The sequence below is a fragment of the Zerene cesonia genome, chromosome 14 (genome assembly GCF_012273895.1).
Source record: "Zerene cesonia ecotype Mississippi chromosome 14, Zerene_cesonia_1.1, whole genome shotgun sequence".
Taxonomy (NCBI): domain Eukaryota; kingdom Metazoa; phylum Arthropoda; class Insecta; order Lepidoptera; family Pieridae; genus Zerene; species Zerene cesonia.
Window position 1 is genome coordinate 3,379,074 of NC_052115.1, and position 24,735 is coordinate 3,403,808.

Below are 24,735 nucleotides of genomic sequence, written 5' to 3' on the forward strand. Positions count from 1 at the left end.
GGAATTTTAAACATTTTTTTCTTAATTTATCGTTAACACCTTTTTTTGAGTACTGACATTGTGAAAGTATTTGTATTTTCAACTTAATATTGTCATATTATACAATCCGGTCACATATATAAAGAACAAAAACAGTCAACGCGAACAAAATTTAAATTAAAAATAATTCGGATCACGAAATCAAAATATATTCCGTATCCGCCGATCGCTGTCATTATACGGACAAATTTTCTACAAAATTTGCTCTCCGCTGGGAGTGCTTGGTTTTACAGCACGCCTCATTTTCGCATTTATGGTGCACGATTTGATTTTCAATGGTTTACGAGTAAAGTAAATTTCTGTTTTAATGTAAAGATGAACTAGTATTATGCTATGAGTTATATCTCAACTTACACTCAGGTTAATTTAATACCACGCTTTGACCAGCTTCACCTGTATGTTTATACGTAACTTCTAACCTATAGACTCGTAGATTTTGACCCACTTTAAATGGACAGTTTTAGTATTTACTTTGCATGCTTATGGTGATAACACAAAAGTTTTATGAGCTTATCATAGAATCCAGGCAGGATTCCATGATTTATTTTATTCATTTTTCTTTACGTTTAATCTATATAATGATAAGATTGTAATCTGTATAAGAGCAAGTGAGACAATGTATTTGATTTTATCGATACAGCCTGTTTTTTAGTTTAAATTATAAATTATATTGTATATCGGAAGTTAATTCTTATGAGTTGTTTATAGAGGCTTAACGGGATTGTAAACTGCATAACGATGTAAGCTTAATGAGGTAGGCTTATCGAATCGTTAATAATGATTAATGGTCATTATTTTCTTGTGATCATTAACAATTTTTTTCTGGATAGTAATAAATACTTAATAAAACTGCACACTATCCACTTCATTATCATATTATGTTATAACAAAACGTGCTTTGCATAAATGAACATATTATTAAAATATATTTTCGTATGAAGTTATAAATAAATAAAAAAAATGTGTTTTCCTTATTTGCAAAGAAAGACTAACGTCACAAAGGAAGTTGACATGAATCAATCATCAAAACAATTTCTATGCGCGAAACCGTAGACACGACTTGTATATTATGTTTATACGTCTAGATTTGTATCATTAATCTTGGTAATAAATATCAGAGCTCCCCCATTCTCACTATAGGCTTCTGTTATGATCCCCTTTGATAGCCGTCATGTAGAGAGCACTTAATAAAATGTGTTTTTTCAATAATGTTGATATTGAAATAACTATGTATGAGCTAAATATGTATTAGTCGAAAATAGGTGAAATATTACATAGACTAAAATACCCGTGAATTTATGAAGTAGTCCGTAAATCAACCAAGAAGAAATACAAGTCTTTTACGAAATTCTACGTCTTGGCTAATGGAATAAACGTTACATGGAATTGTTCCTTGCAGCAAGGGGTAAACAAAGCAAATTAAAGTCCTTTTAAGATTTTACAAAATGGATCATATTAAAATACATTTCTTATTATATTTCCAAGTTTACGTCTCTAAGATAGTGTTTTATTCGCTTTATTTCAAGACGTTGCCGACAGCTTTGCAATATCCCAAAGGAAATACTGCTGTAGAAATTTCACAAGTCTTATTTTAAAGCTGAATTAGATTTTGTTTAAAGGATAATGGTCTCTCTATGTGTTTGTTATGAAATTTTAAACAGTATTTTCGACAGAAAAATCATTTATAAACGTGAAATTTGAAACTGAATAGAACAAGTCATATTTTGTATAAGATAACTCGTATCAAGATCGACAAATGTTATCAAAGTTAGCTACAACAACAAATATTTCTTTCTAGATAGTGTACTTTACACTAATAAATTATGATTTTGATGGTGAGTTTTCAATTCAATAAATGAAAATAAACATGCATATATTAGATATGTTCGTCGTCCGTCGTTCGTCCGTCGCCAACCTTAAAATAATATGTTTAATGTGATAATCTTTTTTTTACACGTTTTGTTCAATAACGATGCACTAACGGGCCAAAATAAATAAATATCGTGTACCACAATTTAAAAATGCACATGACGTATTCCAACATCAGCTGGTGTTATCTGATCTTTCATTAATGAAAATATTGAACTTTCTGATTTCGTTATTAAACAGAAAATTGCCAAGTATATCGTACAAAAAAAATTGTGAAATATTACAGTATTTCATAGTTACAATTTTGTTTAATGTTAGCAAGATTAGGTGGCTGAATTTTAATCACGAATTGGGTGACGGCTGACATTGCAATGGTTCCTTTGACTTGTTAAACGTGCATCACTTTTTGACAATATCCGAGCGTCCTAAATAACGCAGACGTTGTTTTATTTAGAAACGCTAAAAGCTTAGCGGTTTTCAACGAGTTTCAACCGCGATTGAAATTTTGATGGAGTGCTCTTTGGGTTAAAAGTTTGACGTTTGAATTTTTGAAAGTAGTTGATGATTCGTAGCCGAATATACGTATACTTTATGTGTTTCTAATACTTTTATTCATCAGGAGCTTATTTATACTGTAATGTATTATTTCAGGCTTAATAAAATGTGTTACAGATCGCAGTAGATATAGATTAAAAAAACTAACACAGAGTACAATTATGAGATATCGAGTCTAAAATATTCTCATCTGGAAAAGCAAATCAATTATTTTTTGTGTACTTTCTGTTTCAAAGTTCCATCTAATACAAGTATAATAATGAAATAGTCTTAGAATAGAATGTCAAAGTATTTATAATATTTATATTTATTCAAATAGTTTCAGACGGGTTTGTCCAACCACAAAAATGCTCGGCACCCTCCTGGCGGTGGGAGCAGTAGGTACATAAATTGGAAGCACTTTTGACAGGCGATCCGATAAGACCGGACCAGGGAAGGGGGGTGTCCTGGTGTTTTATCGCGATAATAATCGGCTTACGATCCGAATTGGAAATTGTTCAAACCGCGCCAATGATATCGTGTAGTTTCATGATTGATGCCGAGATAGGCGTAATTATTTTTTTATTGTGGCCTCATTAAAACAACTTTATTTTCTAATATGAAACAAATCGATGACTTCAGTTAGGTATGTTAAAAAGAAATGACATTATCTAAACTTATAATAAATGTGTATTCATCCTTGAACTACATATTCAATATATAGTCAGTAAGAGTACAGTAACGCGATTATCTGTGGAAATAAGACACGCTTCGTAAAACAGCTAATCAGAATCCGATAAGCTTTTCCATTGATATAAGAGTGATGTCTGGATTAATAAATAAGCCACTAACTACACTAAGACATACATTGTTATTAGTTATAAATCAATCACATTTGTATTATGTTTTACTTCTATCATCTTTGTGTCTACATAGCATCACAGTGGTATAAAAGGGTCCATAACTGCTCCATTTAAACGTCTGCTATGACCCAGCAATGTATTCAGTAAGATCAAGCCGACTGCAAGGGAGAGGAACAATGGCCGACAAAAATTGTCCAAAATAAATGAGAAACAGGTCCTTTGTCATGCGAAATCCGCCATCGTCTGAGGGAAATTATTATTATTAATTTCATGGGGGAACTTTCTCGTTCGGGTGGTCAATTTTGAATATTCGCTGTCCCTAATTGTTTGATTCAAAGTAAAACTATTTTCTTCGTCATAATTATACGGTAATGTAATAATTTAGATGCATCTTATAAATACAATTAAAGTGCTTCATTGATCAATATGAACGGAGGTTGCAAATTACATGTAACTCGATGTATGTGATATACACTAAAGAACAGTGGATATTGGATATTGCCCTGTGTATCGTGTTAGTGAGTTCAATTACGACTATTACAGATATGTTCTAGAGAGGTTAATTTACTTTAATTTAGTTATACATTAAGCAAGTATGTGTTAAAAAAATCGTTTATAGCTTATAAGTCATAAACAGCTAGAAAGCTGTAAACGGCTTACATAGTACAACCTCTCCTTACTAGATGGCGTTACGTTAAAAATCTAATCGTTTAAGGGTATTATGATAATTTGGTTTTCGATGAAACATACAAATAGATATTTCATAAGCACTACCTATTCTAAATCACATACTTTATCGTGTAAATAGGTCCTTAGTTAGTCATATCATATTGTATATATCCACTGAAATACTTTATTATAATTTATCATATTTTTTTTTTTGTATTTTAGACTTGGTGGTCTAAACAAAGTCTATACACAGGAGATAGTATACATAAAGCTGAAAGCGACTGTGGTTGACGCATAGAACAAAACGCGTTGCAACGAAAGCAGACAATATCCTTCAAGCAAGTCTTTTTTTTATTTTTATTACTTACTTCATACATTGAAACATCCTAATATGTACCTACAACTTATCAGAGATTATTTTTATCAGCTAATTCTGATATTTTTTGAGGATTCGCAAAGTTTTATACATAAATCGTCAAATATTTTATTTTTTCAATGTAGAAAGAGCCGTATTTTAAAGATTGATAATGCATTAAGACATGAATAAATAATGCTATGACCCAAACCTACAAATTTAATAGTTTCACAGTATGCTGCCCGTACACACAAAAATCCATAGACTAACTGATAAACTAGTCAAATTAAATAAATTAATACCCTTATTCGTATTTTAATTTTTAATTTTTATTCATGCATATATATCACACTGTAAATAGAGACATCAATACTCCCCAAATACGCGAGTACTAACTAGCCTAAATAACAACATCAATATTAGCGTAACTCCTAATTCACTTCTAATAATAATTGATTGCTACACCTTGACGAGTCCGCTTAACATAATGAATTGTAACTATTTATAAGCCTAAGAAAGCTCTTCAAATAACAAAGCAATAAGTAAGGAATCGCTTAGTAACAATTCACGCATCAATTACGAAACGAGTATCCATCGTCAGCACAATCCGCAGACGCCTATTGGCGTCTACAATATCGTCAGATTATTTTGCAAATTGATTCAATTTGCCGAACACGGCTACGCTTTTAGTGTGAGCCGTTTAATGTGTAGGCTCTTTCAACTTTGTTTACAAAACACGATCAAAGATGTTACAATATTTATGTCAGTAGACTGTAGAATCAGAGCTGCATAATGTATCTCTTTAGGTACTCTTTTAGCGAAACAGTGACAATGCGGGAGAAGGCATGTTTTTGCAGGAATTGGGTCACCCTAGCTGAGAATTCGAGCAAAAACTGTAGCATAGTTTTGTCAAGGCTCGTATTATGAGAATTAGGGATCTGTATTTTAGACCTTAGGTACCTGTAGCACCCAAATTTCACGCCAATGTAAAAGTGTCGGCGTGCTATTAAAATATATATTGATTGATTTCTAAATCATACACATGACAAAATAACAGGGCTATACTAAATTACATTTATGCAATTCAATTATTATAGAAAAACGTCTTAAAGTACTCATGTCCATATTTCAATAGGAAAAAAATACTTCTTCAAATAGCTAAAAATTCTACTAACATTGCTATAAAACTTCCAATCACCGAATATTTTAATGTATGATGAACATCAACTTATTTACAAAGAATTAAATAAAGGCAGTTTAAAAATGATGGTTATAAACGCAAACAGGGTTCCAGGAATCCTTTACAAGTATAATCAGTACCAATTACAGCGTGTCGTGTGATATGAAAAATGATTTGTCAGTATTATTTATTTATCACGGAGATCGCGGCACATGAATAAAAAGGACAGATATAGGAATTTCTAATGAAAGTAACATGAGAGCCGGATCAGGGTCAACGACCGCTACTTTAGGGTGGAACCCTATTTGCCGGCTTCGGAAAACGGTAGGCGGTTTATTTTGATGCATTTTCTAATTGAATTGTTCATTTTGCTGTAATGAAACTTCATATTAACTTAATTTTATGCCTTGTTCGTATAATGCACTGGTTGTGTAACAACCCTGTTTATTTTCATCTTTATATAAGCTAGAATCCTTCTAAACAAATATCAATATAATAACCATAAGCAACTGTAGGTAAATGAAACATATACAGAGCATTACGTGTTATAATACACACTAATTAATTATCTTTAATGTGTTTGGTATACTTACATATATTGTTATTGTAAGATTAGTATTTCTATACTATTTACCCCATACTCATCAAAGCAATATAAAATGTATTATATTATCAAAATCATGCCATATCATTGAATTATTAACACGTAGGTATACTAAAAATAAATCTCGAAACACCAATGTTTTCCCTTTACGCCCAATAAAAATAAAGTGACACAATAAAAAACATTTTAGCCCAAATTGACAATTATAAAGTTAGCTCGACTTGAACACGTATTTCTTCTCGTATTTTCCACAAATACATACATTTTCCCACGGACCCGGAATAGGCATATCAATGATACGGAAATTGCGTTTACAAAACTTTGCTATATTTTATTGTTTCGCCCGTTTCAAACTCGAGCGAATGATTGCGACAAACATTGCTTGTTTATCCAATCGTAACGTCCCTTTGCGCTGAAAGCGGTTGTAACTGGTTTGAAAACCTAGTGCTATTGGTGCAGAAAAAAGGAGTGCCTACGTAGTACCGACACGTCGCACAAAAAGACGCAATATTTGCGTTGTGATGGAGGCCCACAGAATGGCTCGAGTTAATAGACTTTTAGTGAAGATCATTGAATCGAACAGATACTCCGCAGTTCATCTCGTTAACATTCGTTTGGGCTAGGAACTCTCATACAGAAATGAGTTTGGTACCTTGCTAGAACGTCGGTAATAAAGAACAATTATGACCGCGCGTTTGGTTAATTTTGTACTTGACAGATTCTTCATTTATCTAATATACGTGAGTTGTTGGTGAAAAAAAGGAAAAATCATTTAACATACATTTTTTCCGAAAATATTTAGCAGTCTGTTATTATTTATATAGCAGTGAACCTAAATTATATAATGACTTCTTACCTATCTTCATCATCCCCTAACAATCTTGCATTAAAAAGGTAGATACAGGAATAATGGCTTGTTTATGCTCTTTTGTCGAGCGCATAAATAGTCGATAAGATAATTAACAGTTTTAGCGCTCAAACAAGATGGAAGTTTCGTCCAAAATCTCATAACTCTTTACAACGCACGCGCCGTGATTCATTTACATCTTCGATAACTGTCTTCAACTTCCCGTAGTACTAATTTACATTATTCAATTTAAAGCTACGAGGGCAATCTGCATACATTATTGTTTCGAACAAGTTTTACTTTGTGAATTAAAAAGAGCCGTTGAAAATTAAAAGTGAAGTTTACATTTTTTACTTTCTTCACGTGCTTTTAGCGAAATGGTAATTTCCCAATTTTGTGTCATACATAATGAGTGATAAGATTTAAAAAATACCGCAGATAATTAATTAATAAGCAAGCAATGTTTGTTTTCGTACCTTTACTTTATCTACTTGAAAACCTAACTTTGTTTAAGATATTATCTTATATAGTATTATATTCTTCGCTATGCCTTAATTTGGGAAAAGGCTAAGTTAAGCAATCTACAGGCATTTCTATGACATGACTTTATAGGATTTAAAAGTGCCTCATCATATGTTGCCTCAAATTCCCGACTTTTCACTTTTGAATGTTCTTATCATTGAGCCACCGCTACACATCAATTTCTACATTATATCGTCCAAATAGAATAACCAAAAAGCTAGGCGTCATAAATGAAACTGTATTTATAAAAAAATGGGAAACATAAATGGCACCCAACTAAAACCGTAGGTTTACGCCTTTAAAATAATTAATTATTTACAAGCGAGATCATGCGATCTAAGCATTAACGTCGAGTTTGTCAAAAAGTCACGACTGTGTAACGGAATGATGTCAACGCAAAATGTTTTTGACGTTCGTGAAATATTTCGATATCGTTTTCTCATTAAATAATGGATACTGCTATAAATAAAGAAAAACTGCTATTTAGCTTCGACTGCTACTTTTTCTATTCTATGTATATTAATGTGTAGATAATTTAACTATCTTGTCAATAAATGGAAGTGACGTGGAGATACGTTTAAAGTTTAATAAAATAGGATATCTATATCGATCAATAGTCAGTTGAAAAATTTTAAAATTTTCTTAACCATTAGACGATATCTCACGTATTTTAAGAGAGATAAAAAAAACAAGTAATATAATTTACGTTAAATTATCACGCATCTAATTTTAAAGCTATGAATATTTTATTAAAACCACTTCATTCTAAGGGTTCTGTATGAAAATATCAAAAACAGAAACTTTCGTCGTATAAATAAACAAAATAAGACAGAATTTTATTTCCACATCGACTTTTGCTTATATACTACAATACCGAATTGCACAAAACTGAATTATACCAGCCTTCCTAACATCTCTAAGTACAAATTTACATGTCCAGACAAAATATGTAATATAAAGATGTATAGGCAACCATGAGACAACCACACTCCAGTATGACACTTGGCAGACGTCAATGCTCTTAAGTCAAGCCTCTAGTTGCGTCGCGTCGATGATCAAACACTTTTCCTATATACACCTCTTATATATGTAGTTATAGGCGCGCCTATATAGTCGTAGGTATTTAACAAGAATCTTATAACAGCTGTTTAATATTTGTGCGTTATGTTGGTCTCTATAGACACTTAAACCAGATTATGTAAGGCTAAAATTTATTGCTACAAGTGTTGTGTGAAAGATGTTAATGAATCATTCCTAACAAGCTAGCTTTCATTTTTCCTTTCATTTGTTTTTTAAATACGTTTTAGTGGTGTGAAAGCATACGGACTTTAAATAGAATACAATTCACGCTATATTATTTACGCTATATATTTAAATTATATTACTCCTTCTAAATACTCAAATATCATTCGAAAACAATTAGATAAATTTGCTTTATAACCATTCCATTATAAATGGAAATAATTTATTTAGTTAAAACATACACAATTATCACTAATAATTCGTTTCAAATTCAATTTTATACATCCACACTTTTACCTAAGTTGAAATATCGCGTTAATTTGTAGAAAGTCTATTAAATCTAATAAGGTAGGTACGAAAGATTTCGTATACGGGATGTCTTACGATATTGCTCGGTTTCTAAGTCATAAAGCGTAAAATTAAAGCCAGCCAGGCTGTCAGTGACCAGACCGGGGTCTTGCGAGCAAATTGTCACTGAGACGCAAATAATAGCACATGTTTGTGACAATAGTTCGCGTAGTAGTTCGGCTCTTCGACCGTACTTATGAGATGTCTGTGAGGCTGTTTGTTTGTTACTACGACTGGGCTGATATTTTTTAGTTTGGTAGCGAGGTGACCGCAATATGGTGGGATATATATACCTTAGTGTGAAAAAGTTCTAGGAGAAGAATTCAAGCATACCTGAAACAATAAAAAAACAACTAATTACATATACACATAAAAACAATGAAGATTCAAACCATTTGGAATTCTCTATTTTTAAAATACCATTCCCCTAAAGCTTTCATATTTTAACTATTTTATAAGATTTAAAAACACCATCAATTCAGATTCAGACAGAAAATGCCTCTATTGAACTCTAATAGAAACAAAGTCAAATAAATTCGAGAATCGTTCCTCCAACGCTAGCCCTAAGGTTATTTTAAATGCACGGGATCCCAACAAGAGCCGAAACTATTTTTCTAGATCAACCGTAAGGGAAAAGAAACATTCAAAACTCCACCGCCATATGAATCCGTAGGAATGAATAAAAAATGCCACCCTCAAAGGCCGTGCGGGTCAAAATCGTACCACTGGGTAATAAAGTCTATATTGCAATGAATTCTGCCGTTTTAAATTAAAAAGTAATGTGGTTTTCATCAATTGTAAAGGAGACGGATTATACGCCATTCTTATTAACGTAGTAGGTGTCGCCCGCGGCTTGGACTGCTTTTGATGTGGTAGTGGTAAAAATGAATTGAACTTTAGAACAAAGCAGGTGTACAGATGTTATATTAAATCGGTTGATGTATTGTATAAAATTGGCAGGACATTTTATCGATTAAAAACAACCGAATGGCTATTTATTGGGGTACTGTTAATTTATTACTACCCGAGGTTTTTAGGTTTCTTGTTTAAAAAATAGACTCGGCGATCATGTCTGCAGGTCAAGAAGTATCTTAATCGATAAAAAAAATGTCACAATTTCAGTGTCGAATAATAAGGTGATATTTTAAGAAGTATTTTCATAGTCTATTTGAATACATTTTTTAGTTTCATAGTAGATTTGAATAGATTAGCACTAGTATAGCATTATATTATATGAGATGTTTGGTTGACTTTAAACCACCGAATCGACTGTAAGGCACTTTACACTCTATCAGAAGAACCGTATTAAGCTTTTGTATTTTATTAGCCGTGATAAATCTCTTGAATCATTAGTATGGAGCGGCAAAAAGTTTTATTAAAATCCTTTATTTATACCTTAAAATGTATTTTACGATGCCTCATCGAATACGACTCATAATTGAATTATATACGCGTATTGAAAAGTCGGAAGCTCGAGTACAGGCGAGCGTGCAAGAAATAAATTGATTTCTCGATTTATCTGCACATTATCCATATCACCACTGCTCGAAATGGTATAAAACATCGTGAGAAAACCGTCATGTACACACAGTTTGACAGCATTTGACATCTGCCAACACGTACTTAGCTTTAACTTAGCTTATAAACTGTAGGAGACCCGCATCCTTACAGTAGGAACGTATGAGATCTTATTATGAAGATTGTCAAGAAACTTACAAAATATTAAGGAAACAAACTGACGCTTAATAGTATATTAAAATTAATGTAAACACGACGTAATTTAAAATTTAAAATGAACAATTTTGTGCGAGCAACAGATTGAAGGTTTGACAGCGGCTGTAACCACAAGCGCTTTGGCTTAATAAGGAACAGAATTATTGTAAAGTGCATCACAAAACAAATAGGGACAAAGTTTCAAACTGCTGGTTTTACAACGAGAGTCGTCGGAAAATATGATGCTTTTGAAAGAAACTCGAGCATATTTTTCTTTAATGTTCTGAAAACTAACAAACCGTTTTATTTCTTGAAATAGCGAAGAACTTAAACTATTAAATAGTTCTTAAGTTAGATATTGCTTTCATAATTTTTAATTATTATGAACTCGAGTGAGACTTGAGGGTGGTTAAGGAATAGTATAATGTTGTCATAGAAAGCTGGAAGCACTGCAATTGTGATATTTTTATTACAAGTGCCGACTCGATTAAGATACTTATTTCTTTACCGTGACTGAGCTCAGTATATTTTAAAATAATTATTTAATGCATTATTTAAAGAAATTTTTATATTTGAAATAACTCAAGAAAAAGCGTATTGTTATTATCATTTACTCAACTTTACATAAATTTTAGCATCATTTCTATATTAACATACATACCATTAACGTACGATTTTTATTTTCCGTTATTCAGTATTTTTAGTTAAAATGAAGAGCACTTCTTCTGTTTACAGCTATTTTATTGCTAGTATTTTATAAAAACCTGTATTTAAAAGCTTCGTTCCCTCCCAAATCTCCAGACCCTCCCAATTCTTTTAAAGTAATCCAAGCCTTATCGGGAATCTTTTAAAGATTTCAATGTTTGTAATAAATAGAACACCACAACTTCCTTCAAACAGAAATAATGGGTGGAGATAACGATGGAGCTGGCCCATTACCCAATTGGGTAAGAGAGAATTCCTTTCTTTTGTCCGAGTTTATCTTGCCAGCTGAAATATGATCTCCGGACGGTTCTGATTGTCGCGAGCCATTCAATTTGGAAAAACTCCGACCTTTATGAAGTAAAGGATGTCGATATAACTGCGCTCTTACCTATTTGTTCGAATGCTTTGATGGATAATGTGATACACTTTTGATGACACCAGTACTTTATAATGTATTTAACGTTATAGTTTAATGTTATAGGGGTAATTGCCAATCCCATATGTCCCTCTCTATGCTAATACTTCTTTGAAACCCAATAATAATTATAATATAGGAAAATATGTTGCTCATGCAAACAAAGAAATCCGTATGGAATTAAGATATTCCACGTATTAGAATGTGGAGTGTCTTAAATCCTTTAATAAAAGAGGGTCGGTCATAACGTCGCGGTCAGCAGAAAAATATCACTGTCCACGTTGAATTTTATTATTCCGCCTCGCAATTAGTAACTTCGGGAAAGTGCAGGAATGTTCAATAGAGCTGAGACCGAGGTGGGTTATAAATGAAATTCCTGCAAAACTATGCGTAGATTGAGGCCTAATTGCAATCCTTGTGCATGGGCTTATTGCATACACGGCTATTGCTCCATGCTTTATTTATACTCAATGACAAATTAAAGTTAATAACTCTTTGGGTTTACACTACGGCAAATTCCTTATGAGCCAATCAACATTTTTGTCATACTTGTCCATTTTGTTTTTTTAGCTTCTATAAGAATATATCGTTTATTGCAGAAAATACACTTAAATAAACTTAGCTATGTAAATATATTTACTTAGTAATGTATATGTATATGTACCGAGTAATTTGATGAAAATTAAAACCAATAAATTATATATCTTAATACCAGAATTAAATTTAGATCAAAGTGGTTATGTAACATATCCCACGACCGATAGGACACTCAAAAATATATGCAGGCATGTAGTCCACCAGCGATGGCGAGCAAAGTCACGGGTACAGACCCGCACATCGCTGTCGCCCTATCTGCATAGTATCGTAGAATGATTGATTGATCACCTATCACATAAATATTCTATTGTTTGTTACACGAAAATATTTTCATGCAAGGATCCAATTATAAATGTAAATTCAAATTTACTTCATACTTTTATAATCTCCACTTTTTATATATGTCATATATGTCATCTATGACCTTTGATTGTCTTCTTGAAGTTTAGTAATTAAAACAAATATTTTTAGACCTATATCATTATTTAATCGATCCATTATATCCTTTATGTGAACGCCTTTTGTACTCGATGATGAATACCGAGAAGCTAACCTTTGTAACAAAGCTATTAATATACCTTAGTTTAATGGTAAGTGATGTCGGATACCATGAAATTTACAACGCCTATTTCCGAATGAGAAATGAACGCATTAAATTATGAGAATTAATTATATAATACTTGGTGTTAAATTTTAACTAGTTTCGAAGTGACGTTGCTTTCCTATCGTGATTTAGTAACGCAGATTTTGTGGCAATGAGATTTTTTGTTGTATTTCACTACCTATTAATATCAAAACAGTAGCAATAATTATGTTTGATTTAAATTGAACCTTTTATTGTAGAAATTCATATTCAAACTAATAAGTTTGTTATTCTTAAAGTGAGCTACTATAATTATATTTATATAATATTAGATGCGACGCACGGACCTACGGACGAACCAACGGGAGAGTATTTATATAGCTCATGTCTTATTCTTACGGGACTTACGTATTTACTACAATGAGTAACAAACATCCATCCGTTCATACAATTTTTTTACAAATTTTCGCGTTTACCTTATTAGTAGCATATGATAATAACTTTGATAACCAATTGTGATTGATGTAATTTAGAAATAATGTCATAGAGAAAACAGTTACAAAATTGTAATATGTGTAATTTATACTTTTAATTTCATTGTGCATTTGAAAATCGATAGCCTTATTACAAATACATGAAGGCATTGTATAAAGACCAAATTGTATTTAATTCAATTTAAATAGTCAAGAGACATCGCGTGTACGAATAACTGAAGCGAAGCCCTTCGTGCGGGTGTATATTTCCATTTAATGAAACATTGTTAAATAGTTGATCAAAGACTGAAAGAATGGGTTACGTGATCGCTGAGCTATTGGTATGCTCGGCACGGTGTATATTACAACAGTATCGCACCGTAAATTCTCTATTAATTAATTCTGTACGTATTTATTTTAGTACTATTTTCATATTTTCTTATAATATTTTTACCAATAACCGATAATGCGTAATACATATATTCACACGCAGTTATACATACACAAAATGTTACATTATCGTAGCCAAGGCGCTTGCCTTACAAATAAATTCATATTTGAACACGCTTGTATCATAATTTCTTGTACAATAAAAATATATTATTTTAAAATTCGAGATATATTTCAGTTTCCGCGTTATATCCAACTGAAAATATCAAAAATATATCCATTTGTATTTGGTGTTCAAATCGGAACGGTATTAAGAGAAAACACGTTAGTAAATCTCGTAAAACTTTTGAGAAGTTACAATATTTTTATGTACACAACATTCTGTAAACAAAGGATGTTTTTGATTGAAATTTTGAATAGAAAATAAACAAGGCCAGCGTAGTATATTTGAATCCGTGTTAGTAACGGTTTTGTATTTCGCGAAATATAAAAATGGCCGGACGTTTTCTATTCATGCGTATACCACGTTTCAATTTTGAGTGTTGTGATTTCTTGCAATATAGAATATAAAAGACTAAGCAATTCTGCCAGTTGTTTTTGTTGACTCTGACGTCAATAAAAATCCTCTGTCATATTTTCCTGACGTGTTATTTATTCCGATAAAAATATTGCATCTTTAATGCATAAGTTTCGTTATTTGCTACAATTCCGTTGCTACATTTTTAGTATTATTGTAGCCAAGACAAGTCAGTGTGGCCAAGGAAACTAATCGATAAGGTAAATTAAGAAATAATTTCTCATTTCCTGAAGTCCGTTGAAAGAATGTTTAAATTTTTAATTTTTAATATAATCTCTGGAATTATTATTTATTTATATTAGTACATTGTCACTTGTTAGTATGTAAATATATATATATATATATATATTTTTTACTTTATAATATGCATGCTCTGATCCAAGAAGCGTTTGTATCGTGATTGAATGTGAACGATTACGCAATAAGGCGGCAATTGAGTTCAATAAACCCTATAATGATCAATGAATGAAGTGTCTGGACGCATGTTGAGTAGCTATTGTTTTGTAATTCAGATAAAAAAGTAATTGTTATTGAAGAGATATGATTGGACTAGCTTACCGCTAGCGGCTTCGCTCGCATAGTGAAAGGAAATTGCCATGGAACAGATAAGTGTGTTGCATTTGGCCTCCTTACTATCTCCAAGCACAATCAATAATCAAGCTATAAATTCGCTGCGTTGTAACGTCAAAGATAGACAAACAAACACACTTTCCATTTATAATATTGGTAAGGATTGATTTGGTGTGTATTTTCGTTATTTATTTTTATTTTAAATAAAATATGAAGGCGAAAAGAAATTTAAGCCACGTTATATTTATCTCGAATATATTATAAGTATCTAGAAAATGGGCAATGAAACATGGCAATATTCTATCCAACAAATATTATAGATGCGAAAGTTTGTAAGGATGTGTGAATGTTTGTTACTCTTTCATGCAAAAACCACTGAACTGATTGCAATGAAATTTGGTACGTAGATAAGTGGACAACTGGGATAACACATCGGTAACTTTTTATCCCGCTATTCCTTCGGGATACATGAGTATTAACATAAATTTAATTTAATTAGCAAATTCACAAAAATTTGTGTGTTGTAATATTGTCAATGTAATATTTAAATCATTCAAATATAAAATTGTACGCATACATAACATATTAGTTAGAATTCAATTCTTTTGTGTTTGTTATCTGAAAAATGGAATATTCACGGAAGTCCTTTTTGCATTACAATAATGCTTTATTTTGTGTTGCCTAAATCTTACACCTAATTTCAACACATATACTATTTATTAACTCAGATTACCAACTTATTCGTTTGCATTGCAATTGCAACCGATGACGTTTCAAAATGGCGCAAAATCAATCCTATTCTTAGTTGAATTGCATAAAAGCTATTCATTTTGATTAGTTAATAGCTATATCTACCACCTTTTATAATTATATTTTCTTATAGCTTATATATTTAAATGGCAAAGGAAAACGAACTTAAATATCTACAGCAAAAATTAAAAGCCAACCAATGAAAAAACATTCGAGCACATAAATAATAAGTTATATAACGAATTATATCACAAGCATTGAATATTAATGTGTTAAGTACAATATTGTGTTATGAATATAACTCATTCATACAATATTCCGCCCCGAACGTTGCAATGCGCCGTCTGAACCATTGAATAATTAAGATATAACAGTCGTGAACAAGCAAACAGAATCAAAAATTAAATCCAATTCTCCTTCCAGGGCTAGCTCGTTAGCTATTCAGCCCTTTACAGCTGCAGACGGATCAGCTAGTCACACAATAAAAAATATTTTTTGAATCCTCGTGTTTGTTTCGTGCTGAAAATTGTAAAAAGTTTTTGTTAATTTTACAGTTTCATACAAAATCTTGTTCAATATGTATCGCTTTAAATGGATCATTAATTTCAGTTTGAGATCTTTTGCAGAAGTGCAAAATACGTATTTATTATTTAGTTTCATTATAAGAATTATTTAAATTACCCATTTTGTTTAATATAATATTGCGATTTGCGGTATTTGACGTATTATGCAGAATAATAATCTTTCACATTTTTCTCTCTCTGTACCTGCAATACAAAACTTTAAGCTTTTTGTTCCATAAATGTATCATATAAACCATCACTACAGGCTTTAAATAATAGATATACAGGATACGAAATTCAAATAATCATAAAGATCATAATGAAAAGAGGCTGAAATTTTTAATTTGACCCAATTAACATTGAACAGGCCGAAGCGGATGAAAGACGTGAATATTCGTCAAAATTTTATTAATTAAACATTCGACGACATCTCGCAATTAATCGTATCATACACATCGCAAGGTTGTTTCAAGGTGCTCGGTAAACATAGAACGTTAATTTGGGGTGAAAAACAGTGTTTACACGTACTTACACGCCTTGGTGAACACTTAAAGGACGAAATATACTCAAAGGAGTCGAAAATAAACGAAGACAACTGACTCTCGTGTTACGTGAATATTTTACAAAGTGATAATTAGCTGTTTGATATTCAAGTAAAAAGTTCAGGAATTTAATGGGTGAACCTTTAATTGCAATTCTTGGTTTACTTTGACACACTTAATCTGAGTCTGTGTGGTGACTACGTACAAGATTACAGAGAATTCATAAAATGGTGCCGTTGCTCTATTGTTTTTGATTGTGTTATGACATGTGTGTACCGATGTTTTCATTATTATGTATCTTTACTGTTTTTTTGATACAATAAAATGAATCATTACATTGGCCTGATTTTTTGAGTGAGAAAATCTTGCATACATATCCATGGCCTGCGGGGATGGCGCCGTGGGTTATGTCGGATTCCTACCGAAAACTCACTGTGTTCCCTTAAATCGCTTTTGGGCCTCGGTTACTGATAGTATTCGTTGACCTGACCTAAGCTGACATTCACATTTTATAAACGATGCTTGTAATATAAACACTAAACCCTTATATTTATGGTTTAGAGCTCTCCAGTCCCCCAAACGACTTTTTGCCAAAGCCTCAATAAGTAGAACCATAATTTCATAAGCACATAATCTACTATGACGATCTTAAAGTCCTGTATCCTCTAATCACAGTGGTGTAACCCTCTCAGCAAACAGCACCTAATGTCACAACTTCATGATATATTGGTGACCGCGGCATAGTTCGAGATTGCCTTGTATAAATTCGCCTGCGTCTGCTGTTACGTAACTTTTATCCATGCCCTCGTTCGCTTGTGTATATACATGACCCTTAATTTATTGGTCGTGATTAACAAAGCTTCGAAGAGCACTTTTGGTATGAATGCAATTAGGAATAGCTAAGCCTATATTATGAAGAAGAAATATTTGTTTTTGTATGTATTTTTGTAAAGTTTTCACTCAAAAACTGCACTGATTTCATAAATTCTTTCACTATTAAAAAGCTGCTTTTTCATTGAGTGACATAAGCTTTATATATACCACGGGCAGAGTCGGGGCGGATCTCTAGTAGTTATATAAAGTGAAAGTGAAGTGGGTAAAAGAAATAAGTGTATCAAAAAACAAAAGTGTAGCAAATAAAAAATTATACCCTATATCGAAACTTTTCTAAAGCAAAAAGGAACTTGAGATAATATCACTTAGCACATTTATTATTTTTTTAGTAGACACTATTTCAATATTTACATTTTATACTCCAAGTAAAAAATCACTTGAACTACATTTTTACAACAGTTTTTCTTACCCCATAGCCCTTTAATTGCGAAATGCATACTTGATAAATATAAAGCACCACGTTCATAATACTCGAACCCCATAACAAAGGAGACATTACACTATACGAGTATGGATCATATACATGTGTAGGTTCACTTTACCTTTCACTTACCGCACGTTTTTCATAAATCGCTCCTCCCCAACATTCCGCATTCTTAGAAATCCAGCAAAGAGGGGCTCGGATTTCTGGATTAAACACATCGAGTGCATTTCTAGCATGCATTCCTTCAAGATAAAGCTTTACAGCTCAATTTACATTAACATTTCCACTGTTCTGAGCGATAAATTTATTAAAAGCGCTTATAATTGATTCATCTTTCGCCTTCCCTGCCTTTGTTATTAAATGTTAATGAATACTATGCTTATTCGTTTCATCGCTACGTATATCATATACGTTGAGTAAAGTTTTATTCATGTGTCAAAAATAACTTAAAAGTAAATAAAAAAATGTAAGTAAAATAATATTAACAATCTTATTGCTTTTCAAGTACCTATATATTTCTATATGGATCTCATTATTTTGAAGCACGCATTTGCGTAGATATAAAGATGACGGATTACTTATAGACCCCACTTATCCCCAGCCGTAGTGTATAATTTATGAGCTTCAAAAATACGAATATATTATCTAGAACTCTTATTGAAATATAAGTATTCATTAACAACATCAGCTCAACAACAATGGTTCTACTTTATGTTAACAGAAGTCTAGACGTAATTTCAAAGATATTTTCTACCATTCTTCTAAACATAGCTTTCATATAAATTTAAAGAACAAATAACAATGTTCGTGATGTAAACAAAGTCGTAATTTTGGAGTTAATAACAGGAATTGTTTTATTACCTATTTTAACGGTTGGATGCTAACTATTCATAGGTTTTTACAAAAGCTCAATTTAATTGTGTTCGCAATTTCGAGATTGTATACAAAACATGCTAATGCTTAATTTTAAGTCAGTGTTTGTAATTGTGATTTTCGAAATTGAAGTCAACTTGATCAGCTTATATGAAAAAATATTATTAAATATGCAACAAAATTAAATTTATAGTTTGTATGTTCTTATCGTATTATTTATTATATCCATCATCAACGAGGTGCATTAACTCAAAATTAAGCCAAACTCAAATGCTAGAGCTATTACTATCCTATCTTTCATTTGTTACAGTCAGAAATTCAAAGCCAGCGACCTATTTAAGCAAAGTTTATCCGAGTAAATAGCTGTTGATAAGCGACGCTCACATTTGAATGGCATCTATTTAAGAACTCCGTACAGACTCACTGGCAGTGAAAGATACAATGACGGGAAAGCGAAAGTCATAGCGAAATGCACAATAATTAACGTAATGCAAATTGCAAGGCAAAATATTATTCATAACTCCGCAGTTTGAACCGAAAGCGTAAAATCAACCGCGTATTATGAAAGAATCCAGCAAAGCGTACGAATCTACGGGAAACTCTGGGACAAAACCAGCCATGTCCTGAAGAGACAAATTCCCGCTTACACGCCGAATAATAACTGCCGACGACAATTCATGAAATTGCAGCGAATATTCATCCCCATTGTTAGACTAAAGAATTTTGACGACTATTATGGGACGGCCAATTTAAAAACGCCATCGAATTTTACATGAAAGTTGTTGTTGTACTTGCAAACAAGTCAGAAAATATCCGTTAATATGGAAAAAGCAAAGCAATTGTGAGTTTTAATTAAATGTCTTTCGTTTGTCGATTTACATTACTCTCTTCCGAGAAGTTTTTTCAAAAAACTGATTTTTCGTGATTTCATGAAATCTTTGGTGAAAATCTCACAAGTTTACAGTTTTTACAACACACAACAGCTTACCTAAGTACTTAAATAAAGCAAAAATGATAAATACAACCCTCCAACACAAACCAAGCATTTAAGTCAAACGTGAAATAACCAGAAATATTTTGAAAATATTCCAAAAAGGTTTTGTATCCGCTTAGTATTTAACGTCGCATTCGACAAACACACAAGCCACATGCACAAAGGTAAACAAACAAGGTAATCGCAAGAAACCAAACAAAAAGTTCACAATATTGTAATCTCCACTGCAGGTAAGCTCCAACAACGTAACAGTGGTACCGACCCGTATTAAAATTAAATTTGTGCATCCCATACAGTCGGGTCAGCACACCTCCCTTATTGCTGGAATATGAAAGCTGGCATTTTGTAAGTGGACACATACTCTGAATTTCGTTGAAACATCGTTATTTTTTTAAATGACCGTTGTATTTTTAATAATGAGAATGTGGCTTCGGAGTTTATGATAATATTTGGTTCGCAATTTTGTTATTAATATATTTGTTAATTAAATACATTGGCGTCGTTTTTACTATTCATATTTCAATAACTTGTTTTGTTGAAAAAAAAAAAATAACTACAATAATCGTGATGTAATTCTAATAAGCAATAATAATGATTCACTAACAACGGAACTACCCTCGAAGCGAAACAATATAGCACAATTTTAAAATTCCGCACCAATTCTCGAAACTTTAAAACAACGATCGTTTCCTATATTCCTTTTAAAACACCATGTAACGTATAATTTAGCAAAAAGCGTCGCATTATGCCGTATGTGGAGCCTTTGTCTCGGTAGAAAGAGTCCATAAGTGTGGCTCACTCTTATCGCTTTTAATTTGAAACCATGCCAAAAAATAAGAAGCCAGTGGGAAGGAATGTTGGCGGCGCTGCTACGATTACTTAACTTTAGTGTGGCTACGACATTATACGAAATAGCCGACCTGGCTCGGTAAGTAAGCAAATTGTGCCTTGCAACTGTGAATGCTCAGTTTCATGACATTTATTTCGCATTTTGCACCTGTTTATTGTACTTGATATTAGGCTAAGAATACATTTTGTAATTTATTAAAAACGAGTGGCTTCTCAACATTATGCCTAATATGAGAAATAAATTAATCTATATAAAAATTAACACACTACGTAAATCCCAATATGACACGAAATACTTTCACTCCAGGTTATATTATTTTATAAACTATTGACTAAGTAATTTTTACGATTAAACAATTGCAGATCCAATACATTTGTACGCAAAAACAAAGAACAATACAAATTATTCACATATAGCGCTAACCTACACCCCATCTAATGCGACACTAGGTACTTGTGACACAGCAATCTGGTTCGTGATTACCGACCGAAAAAACGGTAAGAGCCTCCCTTCTACGACGTTACATCTTAATGTAGCCACAATATACATAATGGTAAGATATTTAGACCACGAGTGCTCTTGACTGCTATACATCAAACGAAAACATTAGCACAAAACGCCTGTTAGATACCGACAGCATAAAATATTCGGAGCATTTTGATATATTTGAAGGATATGGAAATCGCTCCTCTCGGGGAGGGAATATGTATGCTGTGTGCGTCGCGTAAAAAAATATTGAGATAACAATCCAGGGTCGTGATCAAAAAATGTCAAAGGCTTACGTTACATCGATATAAAGATGTAAGAGATGAGGAATCTATATGAAATGAGAAAATATAGCCAGGTCGGATAATGTGAATTACGCGTATGGCGGAATAGTTTAACATTATTTTATGCGTTGTATTTGATTTTTCAGACTTCGTAGTGTGATATCATACTATTAAGGCCTCGCTCTTTTGTTTTATATTACCGTTAAAGTTATTGTCGCTATATTCCTATTCACAGGGTAATAAATGTAATAAATATTTTACACACTACTACGTCATATTGTATTTAAGAAAGAGATGAATGGTATTAGAATATGTATTACGTATATAATCTTATTTTGTGTTTACATTCTTTATTTTTGTAGATATAGGTGAAATTTAATTAGCGTGCAACGCAGTAAAACGCCTGTACACGATACAAGCATCTGCGTTTAATAGCTAGTTGTGAACAAGGAAAAATTTCGTTGCAGCAAAATGTAAGTTCTTTGCCATAAAGAGAGAAGGGCGTGTCAGAGGCACTACACGAGTTACACCCTCCAAGGCCCTCCTAATGAAGGGCTCGAGCATCGGGAAGACACTTTGTCTCCGAGTTTTTGCTATATGTATGCAGTGAATAATTTAGATCTCTGTAAGTTTGCCTTTGTACCAGACATAAGCTGTTACCGAAAAGAATAGAGTGGTCTTGTGTTCGAAGTTTGTTACTTTTTTTATATTACTCCCAGCCTTATGTCGTGCAGACGATGCGGTGTTGTGAACGAGAGCGCTGTCTAAGTCTATGTGAAAGTAATAAAAAATTTAAATAGAATCGTAATTATTTCTTATCAATAACAGTTTACCTGGAGTGACGTACTTATTGAATGAATTATTAAGCCTTATAATTTGGGATTGTAACTAACTTTACTTAAGTAAATTTATTCAATTATGACTGATATGTACTCAGTGATAGATAGATTGCCAATTGTATCCATTTCATAACATCTTTGATAAGAAAATAAATTCAGAACAGGGGTACTCTTTCATGATAATACGAACAACAAAATTGACAGGTGATTGACACACGTTGCAAGATAACTTCTCTCCTGGTAATAATAAATTATTTGATATTCGTTGTGCGTTATAATATTATGACTTAATAGATATATCATAAATAGAAAAATAATAAATTAAATTATGAACAAATATATGCCAGCCAATAAATTGAAAAGTAAAATTTGAATATAATTATACTGTATTATGGAAACCGTTATTTTTATAATTAATTAATATAAGATTCTACTGTATGTAAGTCGAACCACCAACTCACTAGTCAATATAAAGAAATATCATTTACTATAACTAACCAGTGACGTTAAGCCGTTCCTCAATATAAAATATATAATGTACAGAGATAAATTAAAATGGATTACACGTTGAGTATAGTTGAGAACTTATCAGTATACCCCCTTTTGTCTTAGAATCTACATGAAGTTTTCATGGTAAAGTACAGGTATGTTAAATTGCTCGCTTAATATAATTCATGTAACTACCAACTGCAATTACTCCACAACTAGTGAAGTTAGATAAGCTCGGTGCAATTTCCTCAAGTTAACGATTATGGATTAAACATATCCGAGCCTGATATTTGTAGAAAACGGAATCTAATCTTAGCACTGGTCGTTGATGTGTGTTGGAGAGTATTGAGATGACAACATTTACAATAACAACCATATGACGTATGAACAATACTGTAACAAATTTAATGCATTTTTGTTAGCTTGCTATCTGGCGAGTTATATCATGATCTGAAATAATTCAAAGAAGACATAGTTATATCTTATAATTTAATATGAAATCCTATTTCCCTTGGTCACGTGTTGGAGTGAACGGCAGGACCGATTTCTAAAATTCTTTCATCATTAGAAAGCTGCAATAACACTGAGTGACATAGACTATATATGTACAACGGGTGAAACCGTGCCGAACAGCTAGTTAACAATAAATTGTTTTCCACGTGTTATTAATTTTATAACGCAAATGTAACAATAAAAGAATACTAAGTTAATCTGAAATTCCGGTATTTCATTTTTATCACATTCTCGACACATTAGTGGAGAAATATCATCAACGGAACATGCACAAGGAACATTAACATCGAAGCAAACGAAATTGACCTCACTGATTAATAAAGAACAACGATCGATTCAAAATGGCTCGAAGTCGGCTAAAAAGTTGTTAGCGGCCGCCCGTTTCGTGGTATTGGAAATGTTATGAAAATTAATGGCGATGTTGGTGCCCAGTGCTTTGTAAGTTTGGGTAGAACATAATACATAGGTATATGGAACCTGAAAGTATAATTCCACTGTAGGTAGCAAGATAATTCTTTTTCATATTGGAAATATAATAAAAGTTTCAATGTCACTCCGATAGTAACTAACAAGGTCACTGTCAAAATTATGGCAATTTACATTTGACTAATATATCATAGTGATAATAAACAAAATATTGGATTTGTATTGTCATTTTAGATTGCTTGTAACAAAATTGAAATGAGAATATTAAATGATTTTTCAGAATATAACATCGCTTACTTCAGCTATATGATACAAGCACTATTAAAATTCTGTAAAACTGCACACTATATATACCTATGTATGTGTAGATTTGAATTCACTAAAGCTTTAAAAACAGTTTCAATTTTTTCATACCTATTTATTAGTGTCAACAAAATATCATGTTATTTTTATAAAAATATGTTGCATACAAATACTGTTTTTATAAATCAAATCCAAATATTATAACTTTGAAATATGGTTATCAGTGAAATAGAAATGGACGAAGTTTACCTTTAATTAAAACGAGAAATCCTCACTAAGTAATTTTAGATTAATGTAAAGACTATTTCAAATTTATTCATACAAACGAGTAAATGATCCAATATCAAACAATGGCCCTGAATAAGCCCCACTACACACTATAGCCAGGATGCATCGGAGTCAATCTTTTC

At 32.1% G+C, this 24,735-nt stretch overlaps 1 protein-coding gene across 2 annotated transcripts in view; it reads right to left on the bottom strand.

The window, feature by feature from the left end:
- Positions 1 to 24,735, bottom strand: part of LOC119832093 (semaphorin-1A) — a 227,246-nt gene that overhangs the window by 147,389 nt on the left and 55,122 nt on the right. The gene's annotated exons all lie outside the window — the stretch shown is intronic.